The 15,492-nt window shown below is 38.1% G+C and overlaps 1 pseudogene across 1 annotated transcript; it reads left to right on the top strand.

Moving 5' to 3' along the window:
• The first annotated feature begins 1,711 nt into the window (after nucleotides 1-1,711).
• LOC114323321 (proline iminopeptidase-like) lies at nucleotides 1,712-12,942 on the top strand (annotated as a pseudogene). The gene is made up of 11 exons (XR_014347271.1): nucleotides 1,712-1,976; nucleotides 2,132-2,322; nucleotides 2,992-3,090; nucleotides 3,188-3,290; nucleotides 3,364-3,426; nucleotides 3,557-3,650; nucleotides 4,191-4,288; nucleotides 5,176-5,277; nucleotides 6,091-6,205; nucleotides 11,281-11,355; nucleotides 12,440-12,942. The product of XR_014347271.1 is annotated as a proline iminopeptidase-like (transcript).
• Nucleotides 12,943-15,492: the final 2,550 nt, after the last annotated feature.

Genomic DNA, 15,492 nt, shown 5'->3' with positions numbered 1-15,492 from the left:
CCTTATTTGGAACAAAATTCAAAATTCAGGGTCAAATGTGTTACAATTAAAAAGTCAGGGACCAAAGTGATACGAACCTCAAACTATAGGGACTGTTAGTATAATTCGCCATTTTCTTATTATATTGCAAAACTCATGGCATATATTTTGTTGCCCTGACATTTTATGTGAGATTATGACGAGGAAGGGACTGAAGTTGAAATTGGGGCTGCTGCTAATATAGAACCGTGGCAAACTTGAAATCAATAATTTAACAAAATAAAATTTTATTATCTTTTGTATTAGTAATTACGAATGTTATAAAGTTGTTGTAATATTATTTTATGCGGACTCGTAATTTTATTTTGTTGTTAAGTTTTGACTATGTGAGAATTTAAATTTTCTTAATTAGTTGTTAAAATTTTTATTTAACAAGTTATTTGTTATTTAAATTCTATAATATTTCAAAAAAAAAATATTTGGGCGTCACAACTTAGTTTACCAATGAGATTACCAAACCCAGGCTATAAACCGACACTAATACATATTCTATGAACCAAAAGACAAAAAGAATGGAAAAAATGAACAAAATAAAATAAAGTTGTACAAAGATGCAAAGCATATTGTTTTTAAAAAATATAAAAAAAAAGATGCAAAGCAACTTGGTGATGGAATTTGAAAAGATTTTACCAACGAGATTACCAAACCTAGGCCATAAACAGACACTAATACATATTCCATGAACTCAAAAGATGAAAACAAATGGAATAAAACAAATACTAAACAAAATAAAATAAAGTCGTACAAAGATGCAAAGCATATTGTTATTAAAAAATAAAAAAGATGCAAAGCAATTTGGTAATGGAATTTGAAATGGCGATGATTTTTTTAATTAATTTTTTGATTTTTTTAAGTTTTTTAGTGTGAAACTTTTTTGATTGTTTGGTTTTTTTATTTGCCCTTTTTGATTTTTCTACTTTGAAATAAAGAATTTTTTCATCTTTTTGTGATTTTTGACTTTTTAACTCCTTAAATTTTTTTTTATCCTTTTTTGTTTTTTTAACCTAACATGAAAATCAAACCGGGGCTCACATTATCTACAAGGCATATGTATCTTTAATAGGGGTGTATACGGTCTGGCTTGGTTCGGTTTTGAAAAAATTCAAGAATCGAATCGATCCTAACGGTTCTGTGATTTTGAGAACCAGACCAGACCGTTACACTTGTAAAACCGGACCAGAACCAAACCGAAAAAACGTTTCGGTTTCGGTTTGGTTTACGGTTCTAAAAATTTCTATTTACAAGAATAAATTGTTAATATTAACAAAATAATTACTCCAACTAATTACATTTAACTCATGATAAAAACTAACAATATTAAGGCATTACTTAATATTACATATCTATATCATCCTAATATCATTAAAATTATAAAAAATCAATTAATAAAAATAAAACTTGATATTATATTATATATATATATATATATATATATATCTTTTACAATTCGGTTCGGTTCGAATCGCGATTTTTTCATAAAATCCGTTAACCGAACCGTTTTTACGATTCTCATATTTCTTAATTCGAAACCGAATCAATTCTTAATAGAACCGAACCAAACCATATGATTCGATCTGATTCAATCCAAATTATCAATTTAAACGGATTTTTGAACCGTCCTGATGTTTAACCATCATCACATCAGCAATTAATGGAATTTGAAAAGATTGCTTACCCATGAGTTTAGGGTCAGGGTTTAGATTTGACCCAAAAAATTCTCTTGCTTGCTCATCCCTCTCCCCAATTCCCATACTCATTCCATCTCAATCCCAGTCCCAATCTCTCTCTCATCTCACTATCTTCTCAGCTCTCTCTCTCTCTCTCTCTCTCTCTAAACTTTGTATTTTTCTTTCTTTCTTTGGATTTTATCAAATTCTCTGTACCACTTAATTAGTGTTTAAACCATCACTTATACATTCATATGGTTATTTGCATAGGCATGTGTATATGTGTGTATGATTCTATTTTTCTACATTCAAACTCATAATTTAGCTCTCTCTTAAATTGAAGCCTATAAGATTGTGATTAATTCATAAAGTTGTAGATTTTTGAGATTGCAAGGGTTTGTCTGATGATGATGATGATGATGCAGGAAGGAAGAATTTAGGGTTGCGTGCTCAAAATCTTCTTCTCAAAATTGTAGCATCTATGGAGTCAGAGAAAGAATTTCAGGAATTGAATAGGAATCTTTATCCCGAAATAGAGCCGTACAGTTCTGGGTTTTTGAAGGTTTCAGACATTCACACAATCTATTGGGAGCAGTCTGGAAATCCAAATGGGCATGTGAGTATTCATAGCACTGCAAAATTTGAACCCTAGTATTTAATTTATTACTGAAGATCTATTTTTGGAATTATAGTTTTATTACACATTTCTCATATTGATAATGAAAAATGTTTGAGACCCCTTAAAAAGTCTCCCCTAATTGATCCACAATAACATGATACATTATGTGTCAACTTTCGATTTCACTTGCCACGTGTCAATTTGAGAATTCAAATTGTGGTTCTCTAGCATTTCTTATGTATTATATACTTAGCTCTGTGCATGATTAATATGAGCTATGACTAGTGTGTGATCTCTCTCATACTTTTGTAATGGGCAATTTTTACTTGTGTGGAAATTCAATCAATTCATTCTATATATTATGGAGTACTTGAAACAAGTCATTATGTTAGAGATTGTGATCTAGTGTGATGGCAAGTGCTATCTGCCTCTGGCAGGTACGAGTCACGAGAATCAGCCTTCTCCTATCTAGTATCTACTAGCTCTCCTAGACCATGTTGTAAGCAGTAATTTATTTCTAACATGGTGATTTTTTTTTTTTTTTTTGGTGCCACGAGAAGATACATAACTGATACTGGTTCTCAGATTATGATTTTCGAACGCCTATATTGCATTTGTATATTTGTTTCTGCAACTTTTATAATAAAATCTTTATAATCTTTGCAGCCAGTTTTTTTTCTCCATGGGGGCCCTGGAGGTGGAACATCTCCCAGTAACAGGAAATTCTTTGATCCAGATTTTTACCGGATCATTCTATTTGATCAGGTTCATTGTCTTTACTGTTTTTCTAAAAGCCAAGGGATTATCTACACCTCTAAAATTGTTTTTTTTTTTTTTTCTGAGAAATAGTGTCTTTTACAAGCGAGGTGCAGGTAAGAGCACACCGCATGCTTGCTTGGAGGAGAACACAACATGGGATCTTGTTGAAGACATAGAGAAAACACCTGGAAATTCCGGAATGGCAGGTAATAAATTTGTCTGGTTGAGTTGTTAGATCGCATGTGCTTATTTATGTTTTCCATCTGCTTGATTTTGCAGGTGTTTGGTGGGTCATGGGGAAGTACACTTGCTCTTGCATACAGCCAATCACACCCAGACAAGGTGTCATTCTTTGTTTGCTTTGTCATTGTTTCTCTTGTTAAAGCCCGTTCTAGAAAATTATAGTTTGGAGTAAATTCCCCATTAGGTAACGAAATCAATTGCTGAAATGTTCCATGGGTTTTATTTCAAGGTTACTGGCATCATTCTTAGAGGGATCTTTTTGTTGCGGAAGGAGGAACTTGATCGGTTTTATGAGGGTGGTGCTGCAGCTATATACCCTGATGGTGTGCTTCTCTCCTTTTATTTTCACATCTTTCTCTCTCCCTCTCTTTCTCTCTCTCGGAAGGATTTAAGTGCTAACGATGACAAGGATATCTCATGGTGTATAGTGACAGGCTGACAGCATGTCAGTGAGATGTGTAGAATACATGCTTACAGATTTGTGAATTGTGATTTAGAGATTTGCATTTGTTATGATTATGTCTTTTCTTTGTATTTTATGTCAATAAAGATGCCATCTTATTAGTTTAACCTATTTCTACATTATTATGTTGTGTTGGGTATTGTTTAACGAACTGCTTAAGGCAAAAAAAGCATTCACTGAATTCTGGTTTAGACACCATGCATGCAACTTCAGCCTGGTCTGGAATATTCTTAGGTGATTTCATCAATGGGGTGGGGATGAATGAGTTGTCCTTGGGATAGTGTTCTTTTTGTGATGTATTTATTTGATGTGTTGCCTTGCCTCACATTGATTGTGCTTGAGGATGATTTTAGTTTCTTAAGATGGCTGAATGTTTGTGTATTTTATTCTCAATATACAGCTTGGGAGTCATTTAGAGATCTTATCCTAGAAAATGAAAAGGAAAGTTTCATTGATGCCTACTGGAAGAGATTAAACTCTGTTGATCTGGAAACACAAGTAAGAATTGTTTTATTGGTATTGATGCATGCATGCACTCCTTTCCTTAGTTCCTTTGGATTATTTGATTTGTTAGTCCCTAAAACTCAATTTGGCTTGCACTCTATTATTATCTCTATGAAGACTTGTGCATCCGAAAAGATTGTCAAATTTGCTGTCAAGGAATTCTTCACATAACATCCTCAAATATTCAAGAAAATAAGGGGATTTATAAACTTCCTAAGGCTCAAGCTCTATGTATTGATTACATTGTCCATTGTTGTCATAAGCTTTCATTCACTTTGGAATTCTCAAGTAGAATCATGGTTGCTTGGAGAAATTACAGAGTTGGGTACAAAAAAGTTGGGACACAGTCTTTTATCATGCTTACTATTTACACATTAAGTTAGTTTGTGATGATTCTTGTGAATGCTTGCCTTGCCTGATGTAAGCATTCACATCTTACATCAATATTGGCTGATTTTTTTACTCCAGAAAGCTCTAGTTTCTGAGTGGAGAACAGCATCCAACCCAAGTAGATGCAAATTATGCAAGAGAGAGGTTTATGCAAATTACCTATACAGAATTTGGAGAGGGCTTCGCCCTCCCTGCTCCTGGTAAATAAGCTCAGAAAATCTTAATTTAACTATTGAATAAACCCATCACCAACCAAGAATCAGACTCCTAGAAAACCCATTCCAACCACTTTTGATATCTTTCAAACATGAAATGCTTCAGCCTTCTAACCTTTGAAGTTATTGCTCTTCTTATGCTGCAAACTCTGTTACTGGCAGTTTTCTCGAACTTCTGCCTGCATTCACTCTGCTTGTAGTCTTTATCATGGAGAAATTTATGGTTTCGCTAATTTATTTATTTATTATTATTATTTTTTATTTTTACCTTTTTAGTATGCAGCTGCTAGAGCATGGACCAAGTGGGAACTGATGACTGCCCGTCTTCTTCCAAATGAAGATAACATTAAGAAAGGGGATGATGACAAATTTTCATTGGTGAGTCAATTCATTGTATAGGGTATCATAGTTTCTTGTATATTATATTATTTTGGGGGAATTTAAAATCAGTGTAAAAGTTGAAAAATAATTACGAATTAGTGGTAAATTTTATCAATATTAATAACTAAAATTATAAATTTTTCCATTTATGTAATAATTTTCTACAATTACCACTGACAGGTAATTTCCCCTATTATTTTCATCAGCAGCCTAGTTAAATTAACATTCTTTTATTGTCCATATTTGTCTTGCTACCAGTTGCTTTATGCCTGCTTACATCCAAATTGTATCTTCTAATTCTGAACTTTTTTCCTCATTTCTTGTCCTCAAAATTTTACGAGTATAGGGTTGAAGATTTTAGATTAGAGATAAGTGAAGCTTTTATGGTGTTCACAATTCTATCTACTGTGATGACCTGAAGTTTTCCATTCAAAAAAGGACAAAGATTGTTCACTTATACAAACTTAAATTCTTTACACATTGTATTTTCAAAGTCATTTTATTCATCTTATGGCGTTTGCAAGTGTAAAAGTACTTGTTCACACTGAACTACAATTTACTTAATAAATTCTTCTTGCCTTTACAAAAAAAAAGAGTCTTAGCTGATACCAAATTCTGAATACCCTTGGTATAAGTACTAAATACCTTTTTATTCCATCACAAATGCTTTTTGATGTTACTCTTAATGCTATCACACCCAGCAGATCCTATAAAGCTGTATAAGTAGGTTCCTTTTAAATTGTGATTACTTGAGATTGTTGAATTTTTTTCTTCTTCTTGCTGTATGTATAAATCTTCTGTTCCATCCAGGCATTTGCAGGGATTGAAAACCATTACTTTGTGAATAAGGGGTTTTTTTGCTTCGGATTCATTCTTGTTGGATAATGTTGAAAAGATAAGGCATATCAACACTGTATTTGTACAGGTATATCTATTTACATATTATATGGACATGCTTTCTACTTACCCATGCAACAAGTAATTTATTTACACATGCTTTCTAGTTTTTGCTCGCATCTTTTTGCTATGAACAGTAACATATCAGGCATCTTTTTGCTAAAACACAGTATTAGTAGTAATATGTGACTTTGAGGGAAGGATTTTTGGTGTCTCTCTAGATTACTATTTCTCTATTGCAATACACTCTCAACTATTAAAATATATGAGAATTTTGAGGAATGATAATCTCAATGTATAATTTAATAATTTGGAGCTATTAAGACAAAAGAATATGAGTACAAAAAATCTCATGTCGTGATATAAGGGGATTTGGAATAAGGGGATAGTAAAGAATTCAGGGAAAGAGAGGAATTGAAGAAATTCGTCTTGAAGGTTTTTCGATTTTTCAAAAACAGTAGCAAAAAGAACATTCCGAGTTATCCAGGATACAATGTGTGATCTGTATCTTTCCATCCATTTGGAGATTTTGTTTGCATGGCGATTCTCCGAGATGAGAGAGAACGTTCGTGACAGAGGGAGAAGGAGACCGTCCAATCCTTTGTTAGTGCCGGAGCGTGGGCCTCGACGGAGGTTGTTGTTTATAGGTCCATGGTCTTACAAGTTAGAGGATATTGGTGCAGATCGCAGCCGTATGGTGTCGGTGGTGGAACGAAGACAGGGTCTCCGCAGTGAGAGTTCTGTATGGGGCGGAGATCAGATGGTTAGTAGGCTGCCTCCGGCAGGCAGAGGAGTTGGGGGACAGTGATCTGTTTTCGGGTCGCGTGTCGGGTGGTAGCCGAAGTGTGGCAGCGTGGCTGTGGTCAGAGCAAGATGGGCGTGTGGTGCAGGTGGTCATGTCGTCGTGGCAACATCGTCAACAGATGTTCATTCCTACGATGGATGAAGGTTAGGAAGGTTTGGCCTTGGTACTAAGGGGTTTTGATCCAAGTTGGTGGTGGATTGGTCGAAATCAATCTTGGTGGTCGCTGGGTGGTAGGCTTTGAAAATGGTTGCCGGTGATGGGGAGACTGGGGCGAGATCGTGGCCGTGATTTTCGTACGACGATTGCGGAGCAAGATGGTGGGCAACGATCTCAGAACGGCCATTCTGGGTTAGCGGGTCCTAGATTGGGGCAGAGGCATATGGGCCATGGCAAGCCTTTTGGGCATGGGCCTGAGGGAATTCAACCGCAACTGTCTAATATGGGGGCTATGTTGGGCCAAAATGTAAGGGGTGGGAGGCAAACTGGGTTGTGCAACTCAAGTCTAGGTAATGAAAGATTTGGGCAGGCCCATGCACGACCGTTTGGGCCATTTGGGCGATTGCACCAACGTTGGGGCCGTTGGCCTTTGGGTAAACCTTCAGGGCCACCAGGTTTGGATCCACGAGCCACATGGATTCAACCCACTGCTTAGGGAGGTTTGACCCGTCATCTTGTCGAAACCAACTTCAACCCGTCTGTTGGTAGGGTTTTCAAATCTTTGTATGTCGCGATTGGGTGTAGAGGTGAGGCGACTAAGAAAACCAACGGGAAGGAGGGTGTTCACCGGCTATCGATGGAGATTTAGCTACCGGCTTATGCGATTAGGCTTTTCAAATCTCCAGTCGATCGGAATGAGGAGGGGTATCGAGTTGGAGCTGATGACTTGGTGTTGGGAGATGGAGATGGCGATGGCTGTCGAGAGAGAAATGAACAGCTTCCGAAGGGGCCGACAAGTCAGACAGAGGGAGAGCCATCAATTCATCCGAAGGAGGTTCAGGATAATGAGGCTTGGGCGGTGGTTTCGCTGCGGAAGGCATAGGTTGTGGTTGGTCTGCAGTTGCAAGTGCCGGAAAGGTGGAAGGATTTGGTGGATGATACATCTGATGTTTTGGGCGTGTCAGGGACTGAGGCCACTGCCAACTTGAGGCTTCTTCAGCCGCTTGAGAGGGAGAAACAACTTTTGTTGAAATGAGACTGAAGGTTTTATCATGGAATGTGGGTGGGTTGAATAACAAGGGGAAGCGTGTGGCGGTGGGAGCGTTGTTGAGAAATGTGAAAGCAGATGTGGTTTGTATTCAGGAGACCAAAATGGAGTGTCTGGGTAGGGATGTTATTAAGAAGATATGTGAGTGTTACTTCTGGCGTCAGGTGTGGCAGGAGGGGTTCTGGTCTGTTGGGATAGTAGGGTGGTGGTGAGAGAGGAGACAGAGGTTGGGGCTTTCTCAGTGTCCTGTTTGTTCAGATGTGTGGAGGATGGTTTTCGTTGGGTGTTTACAGGGGTGTATGGGCTGGTGCATGGTGTGGAGCAGCGAATGTTTTTAGAGGAGTTAGAGTATGTTGCGTTTCAGTGGGAGATTCGGGTTAATGGGGTGGAGTTGACAGACGCGAAGGAGGTTTGGATGGGGATTGTTGGGTTTCATGAGCATTTGTTCAGGAGGCCGGAGGAAGGGTGGCGTTTGGGGGTTGCTGGTCTGGATTTTGGTATGCTTTCGGATTCTGATAGGTTGGACCAGCCGTATACAGAACGAGAGGTGGTGGGTGCTTTGAAGGGGATGAGTGGAGATAAGGCTCTGGTCTGGATGGTTTTACAATGGCTTTTTTCCAGCATTGTTATGAGGTTGTAAAGGGGGATGTGATGGCAGTAATGTCACAGTTTTATCAGATGGGCCAGTTTGGGGAGAGTTTCAATTCGACTTTTGTTGCTTTGATTCCTAAGGTCGATGGGGCTGAGGATATTCGGCAGTTTCGTCCTATTAGTTTGTTGGGTAGTGTGTACAAGTTGTTGGCGAAAGTTTTGACTAATAGGTTGCGGTTGCAGGTGAGGGAGGTAGTGTCGGAATCCCAGCATGCTTTTGTGGGTGGTCGTCAGATTTTAGATGCAGTTTTAGTGGCCAACGAATGTGTGGACTCTCGATTGCAGGATGGTCAGCCAGGTGTGATTTGTAAGTTGAATATTGAGAAGGCTTATGATAATGTCAGTTAGGATTTTTGGATGGCTGTTGTGGAGCGGATGGGATTTGGGGAAAGGTGGAAGTGGTGGGTCTGGTTTTGTATTTTGACAGTGCGGATGTCGGTATTGGTGAATGGGACGCCAGCGGGTTATTTCTAGACGTTTTGGGGATTACGACAAGGGGATCCATTGTCCCCTTTGTTGTTTATCCTTGTCATGGAGGCGTTGACTCGGTTGTTGTCTCCAGCGGTGCAGGAGGGCTTGTTGAAGGGTTTTTTGGTGGCAGATAGGGTTGGTGTTTCTCACCTGTTGTACGCTGATGATGCTTTGATTTTCTGTGGGGGCTGATCCAAAGCAGTTAGGGTATCTGTGATGTGTCTTGTTATGCTTTGAGGTGGTCTCCAGTCTGAAGGTCAATTTGGCGAAGTCAGAGTTGATTCCAGTAGGGGAGGTTGTTCAACTTCCATCTTTAGTAGCTATTTTGGGCTGTAAGGTGTCTCATTTGCTGGTGTCTTATTTGGGGCTGCCTTTGGGGGGCTCTTTTTAAGGCGAAGGGGGTGTGGGATGGGGTGTTGGAACGGGTTCAGTGCCGGCTTGCAGGATGGAAGAGGCAGTATCATCGAAAGGGGGGAGGCTAACTTTGGTGAAGAGTGTGTTGGGTAGCATTCCGACTTATTTTATGTCAGTGCATGTCATTCTTGTGTCGGTGGCTCGTCGGTTGAAAAAGTTATAGCGCGACTTTGTGGGGAAGTGATGGTGGAGAGTTTCGGTATCATCTCATTAATTGGGAACAGGTCTGTTGGTCTAAGACGGCTGGGCGGTTGGGGGTGCGTAGGCTGTGTAGGTTTAATTTGGCTTTGTTGGGGAAGTGGCTATGGAGGTTTTCTCAGGAACGGGATCACTTGTGACGCAGGGTGGTTGCTTCCAAGTATGGGTTGGGGCGAGGAGAATGGTGTACTAAGGTGGTGGGGGGTTCTTTTGGGTATGGGTTATTGAAGGGGATTTGGCTAGGTAGGGTCCAGTTCTGTGATCGAGTCTAGTTTCGGGTGGGCAATGGAACTCGGGTGCAGTTTTGGAAGGATAAGTGGTGTGGGGATGTTACCCTTCAATAGCGTTTTCCTTTGATTTACCATTTGGTATTGGATCCTAATACGTTGGTGGTATCTTATTTAGCTGGAGGAGGTGATGGGTTGGTTTATTGTTCTTCGTCGATATACACAGGATTGGGAGGTTGGGCGCGGTTGGTGGATTTGTTAGCCTTTTTATATGGGGTTCCGAGTGGGCAGAAAGGGGCGGATGTTTTGGTTTGGGGAGTTCCAGGGGCTAAAGGTGTTTTTTCAGTCTCGTCTTTTTATTTGTCTTTGTGTGGTGGTGAAGGGGGGGTTTTCCCTTGGCGTTCTGTGTGGGTCCCTGGTGTTCCATCGAAAGTGGCTTTCTTTGTGTGGACAACAGCTTTTGGTAGAATCTTGACTATTGACAATTTGATCTGTCGGCATCATATTTTGGTTAATTGGTGTTACATGTGTTGTGTGGATGCGGAAACAGTGGACCATTTGCTGATTCACTGTCCGTTTGCTTCTCGTTTGTGGGTGTTTGTTTTCTCTTTGTTTGGAGTGGTGTGGTTTCAGCCGAAGCAAGTCAGGGAGGTTCTTCATTGTTGGCGGGGTGGTTGAGTTGGGAAGCGGAGACGGAAGGCTTGGGCTTTAGCTCTGTTGTGTTTGATGTGGTTGCTTTGGTTGGAGCAGAATTGTCAGATTTTTCAAGGAAGTGCTCAATCCATTACTTGTTTCGAGTCTCGGTTTTTGGGTGTTTTGTACAGCTGGGTGTCGGGAAGGGTGAATCCAGATTTATTTGTTATCTTAGATTTTGTAGATGATGTAGTTGGTTAGGTCTTTGATTTGCAGGTTTCTCTCTGTATTCTCTTAGTATCTTCTTGGTGCTGTGGTAATAAACTTTATTTATCTAAAAAAAAACATATCGGGTGTTTGTCCTCACAAAATATCAAATTGCATGTCATATTTGCTACTGTCAAATTGTCATTGCAGCATGAAGTGTCTCCTTCTAAAGATTCTCTCTATTTAAGTTCACTGCCTGATTTTGAGGAGAAAGTAATCTTGATTAATTACAGGGAAGATATGATATGTGCTGCCCTATGATGTCAGCATGGGATCTTCATAAAGCTTGGCCAGAGGCAGAATTGAAGGTAAGAGTTCTATCGCCTTTGTTGCTTAGTTTCTGCATCTGCACTTGCTATAAGACTCCGTGCCCATATTCCATGCTGAGCCAAAGGGTAAAAAATGCAAATATGGGGATATAACATATTCTTTTCTCATGTAACATTGCTCTTGTTATCGTTCTTATTGTCTCTTGCAAAGCCATCTCATGTCATATGCTACCTATGAAGCACGGACACGGACACGGACACGGACACGGACACGGACACGGACACGAACACGGGGGACATGCAAATTTTCAAAAAATAAGGGACGCGACACACTGGGGACACGTTCAATAAATATAATTAAAAAATATATTAAAAGATAATAAAAAATGCAAAATAACACTATTAAAATTATAAAAAATAAATATTTAAAAATACAAATAGTATAAAATTGTATTTCATCGATATAAAAAAAATTATAGAAGTTCAAAATAGAAGAGAGAGAGAGATAGTTGATGATTTACCCTGACCATATAAAAGGAAAAGAAAAAAGAAAAAACAAAATAAAAGCTCAAATTAGAGGAGAAGAGAGAGAGAGAGAGAGAGAGAGAGAGAGAGAGAAGAAGAAGAAGAAGAAGAAGATCGAAAAAGAAGAACGAAGAAGGATGAAGAAGCCTTAGATAACTGCAACAGCAGCGAGCGACGACCACTGACGAACGACGAAAGATCACCGACGACTAGGTTCCTCTCTGTTATCTCTTTCTTTTCTGTTCTCTCTCTCGATTTAGGGTTAGATATTGTTTGGTTTTTGTTTTTTACAAATTGACCCCCACAGAAGTTTCATAAATTATGAAATTGCCCCCGAATGTGTCCCGATCGTATCCGCTTACGTGTCCGACTGCCAAAAAATAAAATAAAAAATTCGGACACTCTCTGCTGCGTGTCGGACACGTGTCCACCGCGTATCCGACGCGTGTCCGTGTCTGACACTGATACGCTGCCCTCGTAGAGGTGTCCGTGCTTCATAGTATGCTACATTACATATTGCGTTTTGTGTTTTGTGAGTTTCCGTCTCTCTGATTTATATGTTGTCCATGTATATCCTTTGCTTGGTGATGCTTTCCAGCTATACAAAAAGGGTGTCTCCCGAGTCCCGCTTCCTTATGTCTAATGCATGCATCCACTACAGAACATCAACTAATTTTGTTGAGTTGGATGACCATGATAATTAGTTGATTAGTGATTTTGTCAAGTTGCTGGTTATCATAATCAGTTGATCATGCTTGCGCCAACTTTTCAGTTTGCTCTAGATTTTGTTTATTTCTGATTCAGATTTTTGTACAAGTCAATTCTCAACCCTTACAAATTAGTCATTTAGGCCTTAAAAAAACCCCATCCTTGTTAAATAGAGTTAACAACATTAGAGATTAGATCTTGACCTATCAGCCATGTATAAGTAGGCTCTCATCATTTTAGTCTTTCTTTTTGTTTTCATTTGGCATATATATAGTTTATTTATGATGAGAACTATAAGGTTCAATATGGGATAATTGTAACCCCTGAGATTTTTGAAGTTCACCAGGACTTTGATTATTTAGAGAAAATGGAAATTATAAGAAGAATTACTAACGATGAGTCGTTTATCAGTGTTACAGTCCAAACAATAAAGTTTGGGTCACTAGTTGTTTACCCAAGTTTTCACATACTGATTAAGGATCTGACCAAGTAAGGAGTCATGACAATGACAGAATAAGGAGAAGGAAATTGTTGCCCACCCTGTTCAGGAGAAGGAAAAAGTATTTTTAACTACTTTTTATTGGAATGAGAATAAAATATACTAAACAAAACAAAAAGGAAATACAAAAATGGAATGTTTGACTTATTTTACCGAATCAAACGTGCTATTAATTTTTGTGGAAAAGGGTTTAATTGCAAATACACCATTAAAAAATACATTTAACTAGCTCATGTTATGAAAATTACATCTAGCCATTGAGATTTTAAATTGTATTACAACTCCTTCCATTCATGAATCTACTACCATCAATAAAAAATAAAAATGAATCTAGAATTAGGTCATAACTTTTCTTATCATTTGAATTTTTAGGGTTCACATCATAAATTTATTACTCATAACTTACCATAAATTAGTATAACACCACATACATTCATAATTTTCAATACAAAAAATCATAACCTTTTTTTTGTACTCTCCGCACTTTTTTAGAGTGTGCATTATCCTTTCTTACCACTTACCATGCATTTCATAATATAGCGATGATAGTGTGTGCTATCATTTAAAGATGTGTACCATAAATTCATTAATCCATAACTTTTATCACAAAATAACATAACTTCAACTCCTGGGGATTGGCCTAGTGATGTACACTTGGGACTTAAGAGTTTGCTCCTCTTTAACTATTAGGTTCGAAACCTCTTAGATGTTATCAATCCGTATGTTGGGTCCTATGAAGCACGGATACTTTAAAATGGCTCCCGTATGCGTGTTGGATACGTATCGGATAGGGATACGGATACGCGTCCGATACGGGGGGATAGTATCAGATACGGCAAAAGAAGTATCCTATTTTATTTTATTTTATTTTTTGAATTTCGGATACGTTTAGGATACGCGAGGATATTTCAGGGATACATTCGAGATACTTTCGGGACATGGCGAGGCAAAAAAATAATTTTAAAAACTTATAATGGGGGTCAAACTGTAAAATAACAAAATAATGTAAAATAAAACATAAAAAATCAACCAACCAAGCCCTAGTTCACAAATAGCAGCAGCAAAGGAGGAGGAGGAGGAGTCTCTATCAACCAACCAAGCCGTCGTCGTTGATCATCGATCAGGTTCGCGAACAGCAGCGTTGTTGTCGTCGTCGTCGTCGTCGTAGATCGATCAGGTTCGTTCTCTCCCTTTCTCTTTCTCTATCGTTCTCTCTCTCTCTCTCTCTCTCCTTCTCGCTCAATCTCACTGTCTCCCTCTCCCTCTCCCTCTCCCTCTCCCTCCCTCGCAGCCTCGGACCTAGTGGTCCTTGTCCTAGTATTGCTTCTTCCCACTATATTATCGATTTTGTTGGAAATTTATACTAATTAGACTAATTCATTGTGTTTGCGATTTGGGTTTATTGTAACAAGTGTGAATTTGGAAATTCTTTGGGTATTTATTTGATTTTGAGCATATAATTAAAGTGGGTATTTTGTCACTTGGCTATCTCTGTCTCTAAAAAAACTTAAATGGTTTTTTTTTTTTTGTTTGTTTGTGATTTCCTGATGTGAGTTTCTCATTGTTGTTCTTAATATTGATGTCGGTTCAAGATTTGATGGTAATTTGGATGATGAGACCTGGAGTTTTTCATGTTGGGGTAATTTAAATGGGTTTTGGAACTGTAGTCAAAATTATCGATTTCTAGTTGAAACTACCCATTCACATGTGTTTGGTTATAAAAAAAGTTGAACCTATTTGGCTAAATAAATTGTCACATTTTTTGTTTTTTGTGCAAAAACATATCAAAAATGTCCTCAAAAGTTATAATTAAAACAAATATATGTCACTTTATTTGTTCATACATATTTAAGGATTTCAATTATGCTAAAAAAAACCCACATAATGTAGTTCAAAAAAATACATTCTTTTTTGGGCCAAATTACCTGAAATCAAATAAATTATAATTTACAATTGCTTTAAGTTTTATTTTTATGCATGTTACATTACTAAAAATTGTAAAAATAATATTTTTTTACGAACGTATCCCTACCGTACCCGTATCCTAATTTTTCAAATTTTGTCGTATTACCGTATCCGTATCGTATCGTACCCATATCCTGTATCCGTATCCGTGCTTCCTAGGTTGGGTAAGTCCATACGAAACTTCGCTCTAACTTTAATTGGGCATTTTATTAGTAAATGGTGGGATTGGTCTCTCAAGGATTGGTCAAAATGCACGAAAACTAACTCAAACACCTTGAGTTATCAAAAAAATAACCCAAGATATTCCAACATAACTAACTCCACAAAATATGGTAACATCCCGTAAAAAAATTTATTTAAGTCACAATCGGAACAAGAAGCTACAACTTAACTTTGTGGCCAGGTTAGCTCAAACTTGTGTTGAAGTACGCATTTTGTGCACAAAAAACACAGTTGAAGAAAACCGTTAACACCTACAC

The sequence above is a fragment of the Camellia sinensis genome, chromosome 12 (genome assembly GCF_055761805.1).
Source record: "Camellia sinensis isolate YWXY chromosome 12, ASM5576180v1, whole genome shotgun sequence".
Lineage (NCBI taxonomy): Eukaryota > Viridiplantae > Streptophyta > Magnoliopsida > Ericales > Theaceae > Camellia > Camellia sinensis.
Note: the sequence above shows the minus strand (reverse complement) of the source record. Positions and strands in the feature narration are given on the sequence as shown.